At 40.0% G+C, this 17,228-nt stretch overlaps 1 pseudogene; it reads right to left on the bottom strand.

The window, feature by feature from the left end:
- Positions 1 to 240: 240 nt before the first annotated feature.
- On the bottom strand, positions 241 to 3,091 carry LOC102753768 (annotated as a pseudogene).
- Positions 3,092 to 17,228: the final 14,137 nt, after the last annotated feature.

Genomic DNA, 17,228 nt, shown 5'->3' with positions numbered 1-17,228 from the left:
AAAAAGCCTTTCCCGAGTGAGTTCAAAGACATCTGTAGCTTGGAGGGTGGTGTGAAGGGGTCGTGAGGAAGTGAGGGACCACTGTGACTGAAGGTGCAGAGGAGCTAGGCAGGTGATGGGCAGGGAGACCACAGAGAGACGGGCACAGTGGAGAGCCACTGTCAGGTCCGCAACTGTGGGAAGGTGGCTCAGCGTCGGTGTGGCCATGCGCGAGGGCCAGAGGAGGAGGCAGGTGAGACCGGGCTTGGGCCTAGTATTGAGCATCAGAGCTAGGAGAAGAGCCAGGTGCATTCTGGAACAACTTTCGAGACTTACTGACGGAATTGAGGTTTGGGGTGAGAAACCAAGGATGAAACGGAGTTAGAATTCAGCGTGCTGAGCGGGAGGAGATGGTGGGCTGTGCCCACCCAAGGATCTTAGCGTGGAGAAGAGGTGTGAGGGGAACAGGAATCTTTTAGAACCCTGGGGTAGAGGATACAGCTCCTGAGTAGAGGTAGCTGTCCCCGGGTTCTGCAGGCATTTCAGGAGAGCTGAGGTAGTGTCAATGTCAGGAGCAGGGAAGCCGGTTGGGCACAGGCTGGGTCCGAGCAGCAGGCCTGCTGCTACCACGCACTCAAGTCCTTGAAGCCTCCTCTGGGCTGCTTCCTGGCCACGGGGACAGCTGCGCTGGTGAATGGTTCCTCATCTGCAGCACGTTTCAGGATCTCGTCCTTAGGGCGGTCCGTTTTGGGGTCACTCTCCACATTCTCCACGGCTGTTAGTGTGTCAAAGCCACCAACAACCCGCCTGAAGATGGTGTGCTTCTTGTCGAGGTAGGCGCAGGAGCGAAAGGTGGTAAAGAACTGAGACTTGTTGGTGTAGGGCCCCGAGTTGGCCATGCTGAGGATGCCTCGGTCCATGTGCGAGAGGCTGGGCCCGAACCCAGGGTTGATGTACTTGCCCACCCCCTGGCGGTAGGTTGGGGGGACCTGGCTCCCTGACTTGGACTGACTTTTCTTCACTGTGCTCTCGGGGCTGCCTCCGCGAGCTGTGTCTTCTTCCGCTCCCCGGCGATCTGCACATCAGCCTCCTCGTAGGGGTCCACAAACACCGTGGTGGAGTCGATGCGGATCTCATCCTTAGGGCGGTCCGTTTTGGGGTCACTCTCCACATTCTCCACGGCTGTTAGTGTGTCAAAGCCCCCAACAACCTGCCCGAAGATGGTGGTGAAACGTAGGAGCGAAAGGTAGTAAAGAACTGAGACTTGTTGGTGTAGGGCCCCGAGTTGGCCATGCTGAGGATGCCTCGGTCCATGTGCGAGAGGCTGGGCCCGAACCCATCTTTGAAGGGTTTTCCCCAGTAAGACTCCCCACCTGTGCCTGTGCCAGTGGGGTCACCGCCCTGGATCACAAAATTCCTGATGGACCTGTGGAAGAGGGTGCCATCGTCATACTGCTTCTTGCAGAGCTTGATGAAGTTCTCGCAGGTTTTTGGTGTCATGTCGCAGTGCAGCTCCAGGTTGAGGTCGCGCCTGTTGGTGTGCAGCCGCACATAGCCCCTCTTCTTCACAAGCTGGTAGCGCAACACGTCCTCGTCCTTGGCGGCTGCTTCGTGGGTGGTCTCTGGAACTTTGAAGGGTTTTCCCCAGTAAGACTCCCCACCTGTGCCTGTGCCAGTGGGGTCACCGCCCTGGATCACAAAATTCCTGATGGACCTGTGGAAGAGGGTGCCATCGTCATACTGCTTCTTGCAGAGCTTGATGAAGTTCTCGCAGGTTTTTGGTGTCATGTTGCAGTGCAGCTCCAGGTGGAGGTCGCCCCTGTTGGTGTGCAGCCACATAGCCCTTCTTCTTCACAAGCTGGTGGCGCAACACGTCCTCGTCCATGGCAGCTGCTTCGTGGGTGGTCTCTGGACCCAGGGAGGTGGAGGTGAAGGAGGCGCTAACCTTCCCAGTGAAATAGTGGGCCGCATTCAGCTTGTCCACCTTCTTCTCTGGGACTTTGATGGTGGCCGCCAGGACCTCATCCTCCTTGAACTCCTTGTAGAGCTTCTGCAGTGTTTCTCGGGTCTCGGCATTGGTATTTTTCAAATTATAAGATGGGTCCTAAGATGGGTCCTGTTTGGCCTTTTCTTCAGCTGGGTGTTATGGATTCACCCAGCGAGATAGATCACCAACTCAGAATTTAAATTTAAGAGCCTTTATTAAGTTGGCCAGCTGACTACAGTTACAGCATGCTGCTGAAGCAGAGGCTACTGCAGTGCCTACTATAGGAGTTACATTTTATTATTAAATTCTGTGGAGGCCCAGAGAAAAAATGTGTCTTTCAAATTCCGGGCCCCCAATATAGAGGAAACTCTCTTTATTTATACTTTTTCCAGTTTTTTGTCTCCCAAATTTGGAATGAGACTTCCAGGCCTTCTGAGAAAGAAGGCCTGCATGCTGGGAAGGGGCCATGAGACCATATCTCAAGGCCTGGCCTGATGGCAGTTCCTTCCTATCTATGTGTTTTAGGAACAGACAGCACAGCATGACCCATCTGGCCAAAGCACCAGATATGCAGCCCAGCACATGGGTCGGTTATTTTCATGTTATTTTTAACATGAAAGAAGTTGGAGTCATTGAATTTGTCCAAATTTGTAGGGTCCTGGAGGGTGATGATGTCCTGCCGGGAGAAGGGCTCGACTGTCAGCAGGTCTCGGAAGTCCTTGGCCTTGATATTGAGCTGCTCCACTGCCTCGTAGGCATAGACATTGCCAGTGGTCCTGATGGCCGCGATGTAGGTGTTGTTGGTGAGCACGGTGTACAGCACTGGACAGTGGCACTTCTCTTCACTGTTCTTTGCAAAGTTCAGTTTAATCAGGGACTGCCCGTCCAGTTGCTGGGGTTGGTCCCGTACTTCTTAAGCCAAGGAAGGATGTTTAGCAAGTCAAAGACGACGCCTTCAGGGGTGCAGACCCCGTAGCTGAAGGGCTGCAGAAAGAGACTGCAGTGGTCAAAAGGTAAAGGATGAAAATTTGTTTGTGGGATATCTGGTTTCTTGCCACCATAGAAGTGAGTGTATTCAGCGCAGGTAATGTACATCTTGTCTTTCTGGTGCTGTCGCTTCCCCATGGTGGCCACAGCACAGCCGTGGCAGCAGGACCAGCTATCGGGGAAAATCGTCAATATACGACCCAGCCAGCCACATCCCCTGAGTTCCAGCCAAGATCCTTAAGTACTTCCCATATCAGTTGATCTTAATCCTATTCATTCTTTTCCAAAGGTTAGGGCGTTTGTTAGCTCCATTCCAGGGAGTAAAGATTATGTAGTTTAAGCGTGATTGTTTGTAGGTAAAGTGATTAACTACCTGCCTGGCACTTAAGGCGTTTTACTGATAAAAATCCCCACCTGGGGAAACAACCTTTCTTGGAGAGGTGACCTTGGTTAAAACACATAGTGTTAAGAAGGGGAGCAAGCATATTAAGAACAGTATGCCACCAAAACCGGTTTGGCTCAGTGGATAGAGTGTCGGCCTGTGGACTGAAGGGTCCCAGGTTCGATTCCGGTCAAGGGCATGTACCTGGGTTGCGGGCACATCCCCAGTAGGAGATGTGCAGGAGGCAGCTGATCGATGCTTGTCTCTCATCGATGTTTCTAACTCTCTATCTCTCTCCCTTCCTCTCTGTAAAAAATCAATAAAATATATTTAAAAAAAAAAAGAACAGTATGCCATATACGCCAGGTCCCTTGAGACATAAGCAGATGTTTCTTCCCTGCAGCGACTCAGGGTGGCTAGGCTTCCAGCATCACTATATCAATGCAAACTCTACGTTTTGTCAGCTAAAGTAAATCCTGTCTTTTTCCTAATGGTGTAGAATCCTTTGCACTCTCTCAGGAGTGCACTTTGAATTCTTCCTTACCATGTATTTCAGGGCCATGAGTCAGGTTGGCATCCCTTTCTTACTCTGCTTCTGCTCTGATACCCATTTACTTTGCCCAAACTTCTTCATAATCTTATTTCCTTGGTGAAATACCTACTTCAATGCTTTTCTATGGAACTTTGGTACTTGCCTTTTAATTTCATTTCATGAAGTTTCTGACTTTATCATCAATATATTTTTTATTAAACTAGAATCACCAATTGGACAACCAAGAGTAACTTAAAGAGACGAACTGATGTCAGAAAGGGATTCTGTACATCATTCTCCAGTAAAATAATCTAATGGGGACTCAAAAGACTGTACATCTAGGAAGCAAAGCACACCTGCTTAAGAGCAATAAGCAATGCCATGTTAATCCATTTGAATTTTAGTAGGGTTAATGGACTGGAAACTACATGAGGACAAAGATTCCACCTATTAGGAGTATATTTAAGTTGCTCTAAACACACAAAAATATTGGCAACTCTATGAATATATGTTAATTCATCTAGTAGTCATTTTTACATCTATGTATATCATCATTATGTTGTACACTTTACATTTATAATCATTTAAAAGAAAAGAAAAGAAAAAATGGAATAGATGGAATATTTGTGAGTATAAGTAAATATTGACAGTTAAATATTCACACTGGTGCTAAATTAGCATTTGAATCTACCATAATAAGTCAATTTGTTTGCACCAGGTCTCTAGTTAGTTTTTAACTAACATGAAAGCACTTCTTTAACTTCTGGACCACTTGGTTATAGATTTATTTCACTAAAATAAGAAAATAATCAATATATTCTAGTTACTTAACATTAATAAATCTTTATAAAACATCAAACATGAGATAAAAATGACAGTTGCCTCATCATTCTAAGTAAAATATTTATAATATGACCTTCCAAATAGAAATAATAATTTAAAACATTTTGGTTTGAATACCTTTGTTTTCCTATTTTCTTCTAAGGACAAAAGTGGCTTCTACATAACTTTCAGGTAGAGGCGTGGACTAGTTCTTCACCTGTCATAATGCTTCAGTTACAAATGATCAGATGAAAAATGCAGCTTTGCTGAACACCCACTGCGAGTGGGCCAACAGAGGAAAGGGAACTTTCCAAAGCTCTTGCCAGCTTGCAGTCTCCAGTGGGGTTCCCCGAGGAAATTCATAGCTTCAGGGCGGAAGGAAGCACAGGAAACCTGTGTATGCCATGCCTTTCTTCCTGGTGTGAGCAGAAAGCTGTTTAAACCTAAATAAAAAACCACGGAGGCAGAAGTGGGTAATTTATGTGAGACTAAAACTGTAATTAGCTATAGGAACTTGGGAGCTAACTGTGTTGGTTTTCGAAAGGCTATATTTTATACCGTCATACCCCTCCCCAAAAAGTCATAGAAATGATGGAATCAAATTGAAGAGTGTTATTTGGACAGAATAAATGGAATTTTTAAATAGCCGAATATAGTTTTTCAAGTTGTTGTCTTATTTAATAAATTTAATTTGAGCAAGAAAGAATTCCTACTGGTAAAATTGATTTAATAAGCATGACCATGGACTGTGGTGAAAGACAGGTGCATGTAACACAAAATGTAAAACCTGTGGTGCATGAAGTAATGGTTTAATAAATACTGACAATTGTGAACACATTCAAAGTACAATAGGATTTTACAGGATTTTATACGCAGAGTTAAGCTACAGGTACAAATATCACAGATTAGCAGTTAAGAACATTGACATACTAGTAAAATATGGAATCTGTGCTAATACTGTATATACTTGTTTACAAATGTTCAAATCCTGCATTCAATTCTGAAATAATTTTAATTTGAAATGTTACATCAGTTATTTAAAAGTTATTTTAACAAAATTATATGTGCTTTTGTATATTTTATTTAAAAACATACATATGATGACCAACATCCCACGTGGTTCAGGGTTCGGCTCTGGAAGGAGGGACGCATGCAAATGACAGAGACAAGAAATAATAATTTGGAAATTGGGGGTCCAGGCGGGAGCCCAAATCAAGAGGGAGGACTCCACTTGTGCTCAGGCCTTGCCATCCATTTAGGGATACACCTATAGCCCTTAGGCAGGCAATTTCCAGTAACAGACAGACTATCTTATCAGTAAGGATTTACATGACTATCTGGTAGGGAAGTTGCTTCAGCTACCCTTGTCTCTGACCTTTGCCAGGTCTCAAGGGTCACCAGCATTCCAGGCTCCTTGTCCACACCTTTCTGCTAGTGAAGACAATAGGTAGCTTCATATGTATATATATATTATTTATATGTTGTATTTGTCACTATTCTATCTAATGTACAAAAAGTTTATTAAACATATTTGAAAGAATAAAAATTTAATCATATTCTTTGTTAATTAACACCAGTTCATGGTTCTGTGCAAGCACGCACATGCTCGTGTTTGTATGTGTATATGTATGTATTTAAATTCAAATGATGCACACAGTCTACTTTGGACCCAAAGTGCAATGCAATGTTACACTTGGATTACGGCAAATGTTGTCAGTCTAAAAATTGCACTTGAACAGTATGAGAACTAACTGCAATATTCAACTATAAATGTTTTCCAAAAATTGCAATGCAGTGTGAATATAGGGTTCAATTGGTTATCAGGGATACTTCTATGCTGGGCTGATTCTTCCCTTTTCTTACTCATCTCTCATCTTCCTTCTCATTTTATTATATTCTGAAAATATTCTTGAAGTATAAAAAGATGATTTAAAATTAATCTTACCTAGTTAAGGGGAAAATAAATGTTATCTATGATGTCATTTAAAGGTGAAATTTACAAGCAATACTTTGGTTAGGGTGAGGTCATGATACCTGAAGCTACATTAGCTATCATATAACTATCAGGTGGCAAACCTTAAGGATAAAGCATATATGCAGCAGATTTTAGAGTGAAAAGATCCTGTGTCCTTAATATTCCACTATGGAACTCTTATTTATGGGATATGACTAAGTAAAAGCATGTGAAGTGGCCATATTGAGCTATAACTGGATGCTTGATAACAAATATCACTTTTTTAAAAAATGTATCTATTATTGTTCAAAAGTTTATAATTGTCTCTATATCACTTTTGTTGACAATAAAATCAAACCTATAAAAGCTGCTAAATTGACTTTTTTAATGTACTAAAGAGGAACCAGACATACAGACTTGAGAATCCAAGATCTCATATAGAAAGTATATTCAATGATGCGGACCTTCTATCCATTGCTGCTATTTATTCACAGAACATTTACTGATAAACATTAAGTACAGGGCTACAAAGTATTTTAAGAGTCAAGGTTTTGCAGAAAAAAGAAATTGAAGACAAATTAGTCAAATTTTCTACACATGAAAGAGTCTGAACAGCTGAACATAAAGCAGGCATTAAGGGTCTAAAAAGCAAATTTAGCCATCTGTCATTGTTGAGAAGTCAACAACTGGAGCTAAAGGTCAGCCGAGAAAAAATAAAACTTGTAAAAACTCCTGGCTTTCAGTTGAGAACACAAAACACCTAAGGCCTAGGCAGAGGACGAAGTGCCGATATCCCAGCCATCCAAAAGAGCAGAGGCAACCTCAAAGGATTCGGTTTCTGATTGGATCAAGCGACTCTATCCACATTTTTGTCTGAGAGAAGAAAATGAATCCTATCTGGAGGAATATAATATGATACAGAGACTCCATAATTTTTAAGCATAATGTACCTCATTTACTGTAGAATATCAGACTTGTCACAACAATAGGAAAAAAATCCAAGGAGAAACAAGCAAATGTACAAAATAACAGGTAATAAATAAATGCACAGTGATCCAGATATTAGCATTAGAGAATGGACTTTAATATAACCATGACTAATGCGTACATGAGAGAAAAAGATCTAGTATTTTTTTTAACAATTAATACTATAATGTAACAAAGAAGTATAACAAAATTGAATCCTAGCATTAAAAAATACAACTGAAAGATACATGTATTAGATACATTATAGGCAGTTGGATATGTCAGAAAAGAGGTTTAGTATTCTAAACATAAATCAGTGTAAAATAATCCAAATTGAATTGTATACCAAAAAAAGATAAGAAATACAAAGAAAAAACAAAAAAATACAATACAGGTCATGGTAAAAGTAAAAATATGTATCCATTTTGAATATCAGTATCAAAGTTAAAGAGAATGACACAGAAGTAATATTTGAAGAGATACTGCCTAAGAATGTTTCAAAACTGCAGATGACATCATCACAAATTCAGGAGTTGCTATAAATACCAAAGAAGATTTTTTTAAAAAAAACTTAAAAATCCCTAGAATATTATGGTCATGCTGCTGTTGAACATGGAAGGAAAGAATGGCAATAATATCCAAAGCCACCAAAAAAAAAAAAAAAGAATAGAAAAATAAAACATGTTCCTTTAAAAGGAGCAAAAATAAAATAATTTCAAGCCAAATGACATTGGAATGATATCTATAATCTATATATAAAGTGGAGAAATGAAATAACTGTCAACCTAGTTAGAATTCAATAAATCCCAGTAAAAAGATCCTTTTAAAATAAAATATAAATAAATAAACTTTTAGCCAAAACTAACTCTAACACATTCAATAGGAATATAATAACATTTCTAAATTTGTATGGATTTAATAAATTAACTTCAGTGTATGTAAAGCAAAGACTCACAGAACAAAGGAATAGCTGTATTCATAATTGCAGCTGAATATTTTGTTTCAATACTGTATAGAAAAAGACAATAACAGATGAGAAACTAAGATATACGAGTCATACAACTAATAAACTTAGCAAATTGATTTAAATAAAACATTATAGATAAGAACTGCAGAATATATAATTGTTTAAAACCTCAAATGAGAGAAGGTAGTTAGAAAAGTATTATCTAGCTATATATGTGTGTATGTAAATGCATGTAGGTGTACGTGTGTGTGTAATAGGGTCATATCCAGATTATATGAAGCATTCTTACCAATAAGAAAAAGTCAATAAAACATGGAAGAATATTTTTTTTTACTTTAGTGTACCAGCAAATTAAAATCTATATATTATCTTTTTAGTTTTTAGTGCAGAAATACAAAAGTGTGCAAACATTAAATGTTCTGTCACTAAGCAATTCAAAAGAAGCACTAATTGAGTTTGCTGCCACTCATCTGTAGATGGGCATGACACCAGTATTTCAGCTATTACTATATCATGATGTTCCCCCTTATAGCCTATGAATCTTGTCATGAAATAAGGCTATTGATCGGTAATACAGAGTATGTATTTAAATAGTGATTGTCAGGCACCTTCATGTGGGTGGATAAAATTGATTTTTTTTAACCCACGTCACTAATTGTGGCCTTGTTGACAAGGTGAGTAAGGCAGGTGTAGAAAAATGTCAATACCTGATTGAGAAAAGATTGATGTATTCAATGCCTTAGTCTTTAAAGCTGCTAACTCGAAGGATTCTGCTATTCACAGGAAAAGGCTTCGAGCCTTTGTCAGCAGGATGGGACCTGTTAGGAGAAGCTTCTGAATTAAGAAGAGCTGCAGAGATTACAGATGTGTGATGCTCTACTTTGTAAAAAATATGCAAACTGGAAACAGAGTAAATGGAAAAAATGAGGATATCAATATACTTTTAATGTATTTTATTTTAGGCTAACAAAGTTTAATTATAATGAAGAGCCACTGATTCCAAAATAAAACAACATAGAAGACTGTATAATGTAGGTACTGGGTTGAATAGTGTCCTTGTCAAAAAGATATGCTCATCTGAAAACTCAGAATACTATTTTATTTGAAACTAGAGGCCTGGTGCACGGATTTTTGCACGGGGGTGGGGGGGTTCCTTTGCCTGGCCTGTGGGGATCGGGCTCAAACTGGCTCTCTGACATCCCCCAAGGGGTCCCGGATTGCGAGAGGGCTCAGGCCAGGCCAAGGGACTCCACCAGTGCACAATCACACCCCCGCAGCAAGCTAACCTATCGGTCAGAGCGTCTGCCCCCTGGAGGTCAATGTGTTCCATAGCAATGAGTCAAAAGGTCAAATGAATGGTCAGACACTTAGCATATTAGGTTTTTACTATATAGGATAACATTCTATACAGATGCAATTAGGGAGGGAACTCAAGATGAGAACATCCTGGATTAGGATGGACCCTAAATCCAATAATGGGTTCTTATAAGAGACATAAAAGAAGAGACATGGGGTTGAAGGCCATGTGAAGACAGAGGCAGAGATGAGAGTTATGCTACCATAAGCCAAGGAACACCAGCAGCCACGTGAAGCTAGAAGTGGCTGAAAGGACCCTCCATTAGAGCCTCCAGACAGATGTCAGCCCGGCTGAGACCCTGATTTCAGACTTGCAGCCTTCCGAAATGTGAGAGAATATGTTTCAGTTGTTGAAGGCACTAAGTCCAAGGCAACCTGTTACACCAACCCTAGGAAATTAAAGCACATTATGGGGGGTTGAGGGGGGAGAAGGGACACCTGCAATAACATCAACATTAAAAATTTGTAATTAAAACAGTATAAACTGTCCCATAATGTCATAATTAAAGGCCAACAGATTATATCAAGTACTTTTCATCACAGACTATAATGTACTCAAAAGAACAGAAAAAAGAAAATTCTTGAACTGAAAATATACTCTTGTAATAAATTGCTATAGAATATTTTGTGACAAATTAAGTTTCTCCTACTTAGAGTGGCCTCTAATGACTGCCATGTTAATAGAAATATATTCTTTATTTCATGTCCAGGATAAGAGGTTCTTTGAAGGAATTATAGGGTTTTATGTTGGTTTTGTTTGTTTTTTTGTTCTTCGTTTTTTTGTGTGTTTTTGTGTTTTTTTTTTAATGTTTTGTCCTCATCAAACCATTTAGAAAGAATACTGTCCATTTTATGTAGAGCTATCCATACCCAACGTAATCCTTCACCCATGTCCATCTCTCTTTCTCTCTCTTTAAAGCAATGACTTCTTTTTTATATTTTTTCATGAAATAACCACATCTGAGTCTCCTTTTTAAGGATGGGGTAGATAATTTAAACATATCTTCTGTGAATGACCTAACCCTATGGTACCTGACGCTACCCAGAATCTCCCTTGCTCATTCTCTCCGAGGCACATTGGTGCCCTCACAGTTCCAAGACCAGTGAGGGCACCAGTTCTTTTTGGGCCTTCTCTTTTCCCAGAGGGCAGTTCAGGTAGTCTCCTTGTCCTCCATCCCATCTTATTTAAATTCCTTATTAAATATTGCCTATTTAAAATTCCAAACCCCACTTCCTCTGCACCTCCTCTTTTGTGCTTATTTTATCTCCACCTTATTGTTTTTTGATACATTATGCATGAGTCACTATTACGGTGGTTGTTGCATGCATCCTTCCCCACTGAAATGTAACCTGAATGAGAGTTGGAATTTTTAAAGTAAATCCCGTGTTTTCAATGCTCCAAACAGTTCTCAGTAATGAACCATCTAAACTATTAATTGAAAGAATAAGTAAAATTATGGTCTAAAGTCAATATCTGAACTCTGTTTCATGCATTTTTTAAAAATTTTTGTCTTTCAGTTACAGTTACCATTTAATGCCATCTTAGTTTCAGCACAGTGGTTAGATGCTTATTTAACTTAAGAAGTGATCGCCCAATAAATCTAGTACCAACCTAGTACCATACATAGCTATCAAAATGTTCTTGACTATATTCTCTATGCTATCCTGTACATTCTAGTGACTATTTTATAACATAACTATACTAATTGATCTAGTATAAATTAATGTTCTTGGATGTCTCATATTCTAATAACTCTACCTGGATATCATAATATGTTTTTTGAGTCTGTTTGTTCTCTCATATTCATCAATAATTATGTTGCTTTCTTCTGAAAACATGAACAGCTGATGGCCTAGGTTTCCTCTTCACCAAGAAACTTAAGGCAGAGAAAATGGTTGGCTCTCATTACCACATATATTACGTTATTAATAGCTGTCTTCCTATTTTACTTGTAATCAAAGCTGAAACATGCTCTCCCTATATAAACCCAATCCTTGCCATTATGTGCCTCTCACCTACACAAGGATGTCTTCTCCAGAAATTCTTCCCTTCTCATTTTATATTTGAATTTGTTTTATTCTACCAATACTTTTTGTTAGCATACGTATACGGTGATATTATAATCATCTTGAAAAGTCTTCTCTGATGCTACCACAATTTTAGACATATTCATATATTGTTGCTCCTCTAGCAAAAGCTGATATAAACAAAAACAAGCAAAACAAACAAAAAAAGTACAAAAACCCCCCCAACCACCTCCTAGATAAGTTGTTTGCACCTGCTATCCCAATACACTCATAAAATTTTCTCTTAAACCAACCTCAATAAGATTTTTGTCTCCTTCACCCAGTAACAGTTGCTCATATCCTAGTAACCATAACATCCACATGGCTCATTCCAACTGTCAGCTCTCAGTTCTTACCATATCAGAGCACTTTACACAAGTGATCTCTCTCTCTCTTGATTTTTAAACTTAACTTCCAAGATGTTAAACTTTTGGCTTCTCCCCTCCATTATGACACTTTTAGTCTCCTTTGCTAGTTCATTTACTTCTCTGCATATTAAAGTCTGAAAATTCAGAAGACAACCCTTGCAACTTAATATGTACACTTGCTCTGTTGGTGACCACATTCTACATTCTGTTTCATGACTTTAAATATCTTCTCTATGCTATCAACTCCTTGATTTTATCTGCAACCAAGAATTCTCACTCAATATCTATATTTGAAGATTCAAATTCCTGCTCAAAAATGTCACTTTAAAATGTAATAGTTGCCCTGGCCAGTATTTCTCAGTGGTTAGAGCATTCCTTTGTGCATTTAAGGTCAGGGGTTTTGTTCCAGGTCAAAGGTACATACCTGGATTGCAAGTTCCATCCCTGTACCTGCTGGGAGCAGGTGCAGGAGGCAACCAATGGATGTGTTGTTTTACACTGGTGTTTCTCACTCTCTCCTGCTCCTTCCCTTCCACTCTCTAAAAATCAATGGGAAAAATATCCTCTGGTGTAATTAACAAAAATAAAAATAAGTAAGTAAGTAAGTAAGTAAGTAAATAAATAAATAAATAAATAAATAAAATCTAATGGTTAACTCAATGTAAACATGTCTAAAATTTAAGGTCCCATCTTACCACACATATAACCTCTCACATATCATTTTGTGTGTTTTTCAAATTTCAATTTATGGCCAATTCAATCTTGCAGGGAAAAAAATTATTTGTGTGGTCCTTGACTATTCCCTTACTTTCAAAATACATCACCAGAAATTCCTATAGACTCTACTTTCCAAAAAATCTGTCATTCAAATATTTTTATAAATTTTATCCTGATCAAGGTATTATAACATCTTAGTCTGAATTGTTGTTATAGCCACCTTGAATTTTTGTCTATTTATTTCCTTGCCTCCCTCCTTATAGTCTAGCTCAAATAAAGCACTAGCATGATACTTACAAACCACAGGACACGTTTTGTTTGCTCAGCACTCTTCCGTGGCTTCACAGTTCATTTTAATTAAACTTTTCTAAGTTTCCTACATTTTTTAAACTCAAACCTCCACAAATAACTATCTACCCACAGCTACAGCCCACATACTTTTGTGCTGTTTGGATGTGCCAGGCAACATCCCTTCCTGCCTACCTTGCTTTATTTAGTTTTTGATAGCATTTATCACTTTAACATAAATTATGGTTGACCACGTTTTCCTACTTTTATCTCTATCACCTGCTGGAATGCAGGCTCCAAAACACAGCAATCTTTTTATTGCATGTACACTATGTATAGAAAACACATAGAATAGTACCTGGCTGCCCGTAACTACTGAATTAACACTTTTGAGTAAGTAAAATTGAATGAATGAATGAATGAATGAATGAGTGGAGCTTTCTCATACATTCTTCAGTGGATATACAGTTAATAGAAATAAGCATACCAATAAGTAACTTAAAGAATATGTTAGAGTTAAATATTATAATAAACAGCAAATCACTGTAGACAAATGGAGTAATATAAGTGGTCTTAGAATAATTACTAGGGAGGGGGTGTTATAATTTAAAATGAGTGGTCAGGGCAGATCTTGTAATGGCAAAATTTGAGCAAAGGTTTAGTGAGGGGTGAGCCATGTAAGTAACTGGGCCTAAGGTACTCAAGACAGTATTGAAACCCAAATGTGGAGTGTTTGAGTCCCAGTTTTGTCTCCAGAAATCGAAGAATGAAGCCGCAGACAAAAATGGTTACTGGAACCGAAGTTCATTGAGAGAAGCCAATCCTGGAAAATCCAAGCTAATTACTAAGTAAAGCCCATTAGTCCATGTGTGGAGGCCACGTGGCCACAAGCTAAGTGGGGAACGGGGAGTGCATCTCCTGCCATCAAGCTAGTGCAGCAGGGAGAGAGGAGGGAGGAAGCGGCGCTTTCTTGTATATGTGCTTGTTAGTTCCTGATTGGTCCTTTCAAAGAATTTTGTCTTAGCAACATCCTTGGGATTGGTTTTTATGCCTTATTCTCTTGTGATTGGTTATCGGCAAGCAATCTTCATACATTTTAAAGTTCTTGCCTCTTGCACACACCCTTCCCTCCCCAGCCAGTTGGGTTTCAAGTTTCACTTCTTCCTCCCATAGCCCCTCCCCTATCTACCTAACATTCTCCTGTCTCAGTATAACACAAGGATGCTTAGATGTCTGTCCTTGCACAAATGTAAGAAGGCCAGTGAGGCTATAACAGAATGAGTTACTAGTAAAAGCAGAGATAATATCAGAGACCAAGAGCTAAATTGAATAAGGCATTGTCAGGTAAAAATAAACCAGTGACATGCAAGCCAGCACATGATATAATAATCTTCAAGTAAATGGACTTGTATAGCATGTGATAAGCAGCACAATTGAATAGAAGGGGCTAGAATTTTTCCTTTAGAACAGAGGTTTTCAGTGGGGATAGACTTTGCATTTCTCCTCATGGTAATGTGCCAGGGGATCTTTTTTATTGTTATGACTTGGGGAGAGGGAGAGGTAATGCTCCTGGAATCTAGTGAGTACAGCCCAAGGTTGCTGCCAAACAGTCCACAGCACACAGATCAGCCACTCCTAATGATGAATTAGTGAGTCCCACATGCCAATAGTGCTGAGGTTAAGTATAGCACAAGTTTCTGTCTTAGAGTCGTGATTACTGTTTCTCCTGAAGAAAATAGATATCCTAAGGTATCTTAAAGGAATATCCTATATAATAAAAGCATAATATGCAAATCAACTGAACTGCGGAACTACCAGTCAGCAGGGGGAGGGGCTGGTGAGCAGGCAGCGCCAGGCCAACCAAGGTGAGTGCCAGCAGGCAGAGGGAAGGGACAGTGATGGGGGGGGGAGGGGAGGTAGCATAAACCAGCAGAGGCGGAGGGGAAAGGGGGGTTGGGGTGGTGTCACACGGGCTGGCGCCATCCCTTAATTGGCCACCCAGCTGCCTCCCACAGGGGGAGGCCAGACTGCCACTTAGGGCTCCCCTGAGGGCTCCCAGACTGAGAGGGCACAGACTGGGGTGGGGACCCTCACAAGTGCATGAATTTTCGTGCACCTTGAAAGGAACTATGGGCCTCAAGGCTGCAGTAGGCACAAGGGCGGGTCACCGCCCATCCTCTATGCCCCTGCCCAGCCCCTCTCACCTTAGCCCCTGGTCCCTTGTCTGCCTGCAGCCCTACTCCCACCACCACCACTCCCACACGCTGATGGCGCTGGCCCTGCTCACACCTGCTAAAGGCGTGGAGCGATTGGGGGCGATTGGGGCAGGCGCCAGCAGCAGGTGCAAGTGGGGCTGGCACCATCAATGGGTGCAAGCTGTGGCTCTGGCACCAGCTTTGGGTGCAAGTGGGGATGGTGCTGGGCAGCAGGTGCAAGTGCCAGGCAGGACCATGGTGTGGGGGAGCAAAGAATTTTCAGTAACCACCAGAGACTTGCCCCAATGACAGCAACCGGGCCCAACCTTGGTCTGGTGCCCCTGCTCACCTTCTCCACCATCCCACCGCTGCCGATGCCCGCCATGTTCCATGCATGTCCCCTGGTGGTCAGTGCACGTCATGGGGACCAGTTGTTTGGTTGTTCCGGTTGTTCAGCCATTCAGTCTATTTGCATATTAGCCTTTTATTACATAGGATATGCTCTTATATATGTGGTTAAAAGAGCTAGCATGAATTTAAGAATGTCTTCAATTTATTAATAATACTGTGATGCTGTGTTATTGTTTGCCTTTTTGAAATATTTTATCTGTTATTTATCAGCCCTACATATAAATGCTATGTCTGATTCTACCTAAAACTGTTTCTTCTTGAGAAAATAAAATGGGTAGTGTGCCTCATAAAAGAAAAATGACATAAAGAAAATGCCAGGTCTCAGAATGGTAATTTGGGCTTCCTTTGCTGCGTGGCTGCCCCATGACCCAGAGCAAAGCCTGGCTTCTTTGTCCCTTAATGTATCCATTTCCAAGTGAGCATAACACCACTAGCTCTTAAGATCATTGTGAGGAGTCACAATTCACTTAAAATATGCTGCATAAATGCTAGATAGACTAAAATAGGTCTCATTTCTATCACATTTATGGGAGCTTTTCATGTGGATTATCCTTTAATGATGAACACCTCAGTGAACTTCAGCATCCTTTCCAAATACCATAGAGGCAATCCTTTTATTTGTGTGAATGCAAGAGATATATTGATTTGTCTGTTTTCCACAAAAGGAAGCAAATTGATCATGAATATGTACATATTCTGCTATATGCACATAAATATGTAAAATCTGTTCATACCTGCTGTTAAAGGAAATAAGATTGTGTTTTGCAAAAGAGTAAAGTGTTATATTTCATATTTGAGTGCAAAGGGTGGATTAAATACCTGTATTCTACTTTTTCAGACTTTTTAGGGAGATTTTAGAGCAAATATAATATGATAGCATGATTCAAGAACACCATTTTAGTGGAATTGAGAGGAAGTAGGTGTAAATGTAAAGACTATCCTCTAGGCTAGGTTAATTACATGTTTTCTTATTTTAATTTACTTTTATATATATAGTTACAAATGAATTAAAATAAAATAAATAATCATAATTAGAATTTTGTTGATTAGGCTAAGGTTTTCATATTGGCATATTTCACCCCTTCAAACATGAAATAGTTGTACTAAATTATTTAATATTTTATACATTGTACCAATATCAAGTTAAAAAGAATAATTATGAAAGTATAATACTTCGAGAGTTTCAAAATCCTATTGGCTGAAGGTAGATAAGCATTGTATATACACATAGCTCTCAATTTAACAACTCT

The sequence above is a fragment of the Myotis davidii genome, unplaced genomic scaffold (genome assembly GCF_000327345.1).
Source record: "Myotis davidii unplaced genomic scaffold, ASM32734v1 scaffold777, whole genome shotgun sequence".
Classification (NCBI taxonomy): domain Eukaryota; kingdom Metazoa; phylum Chordata; class Mammalia; order Chiroptera; family Vespertilionidae; genus Myotis; species Myotis davidii.
This window is presented reverse-complemented; position numbering and strand designations above follow the sequence as displayed.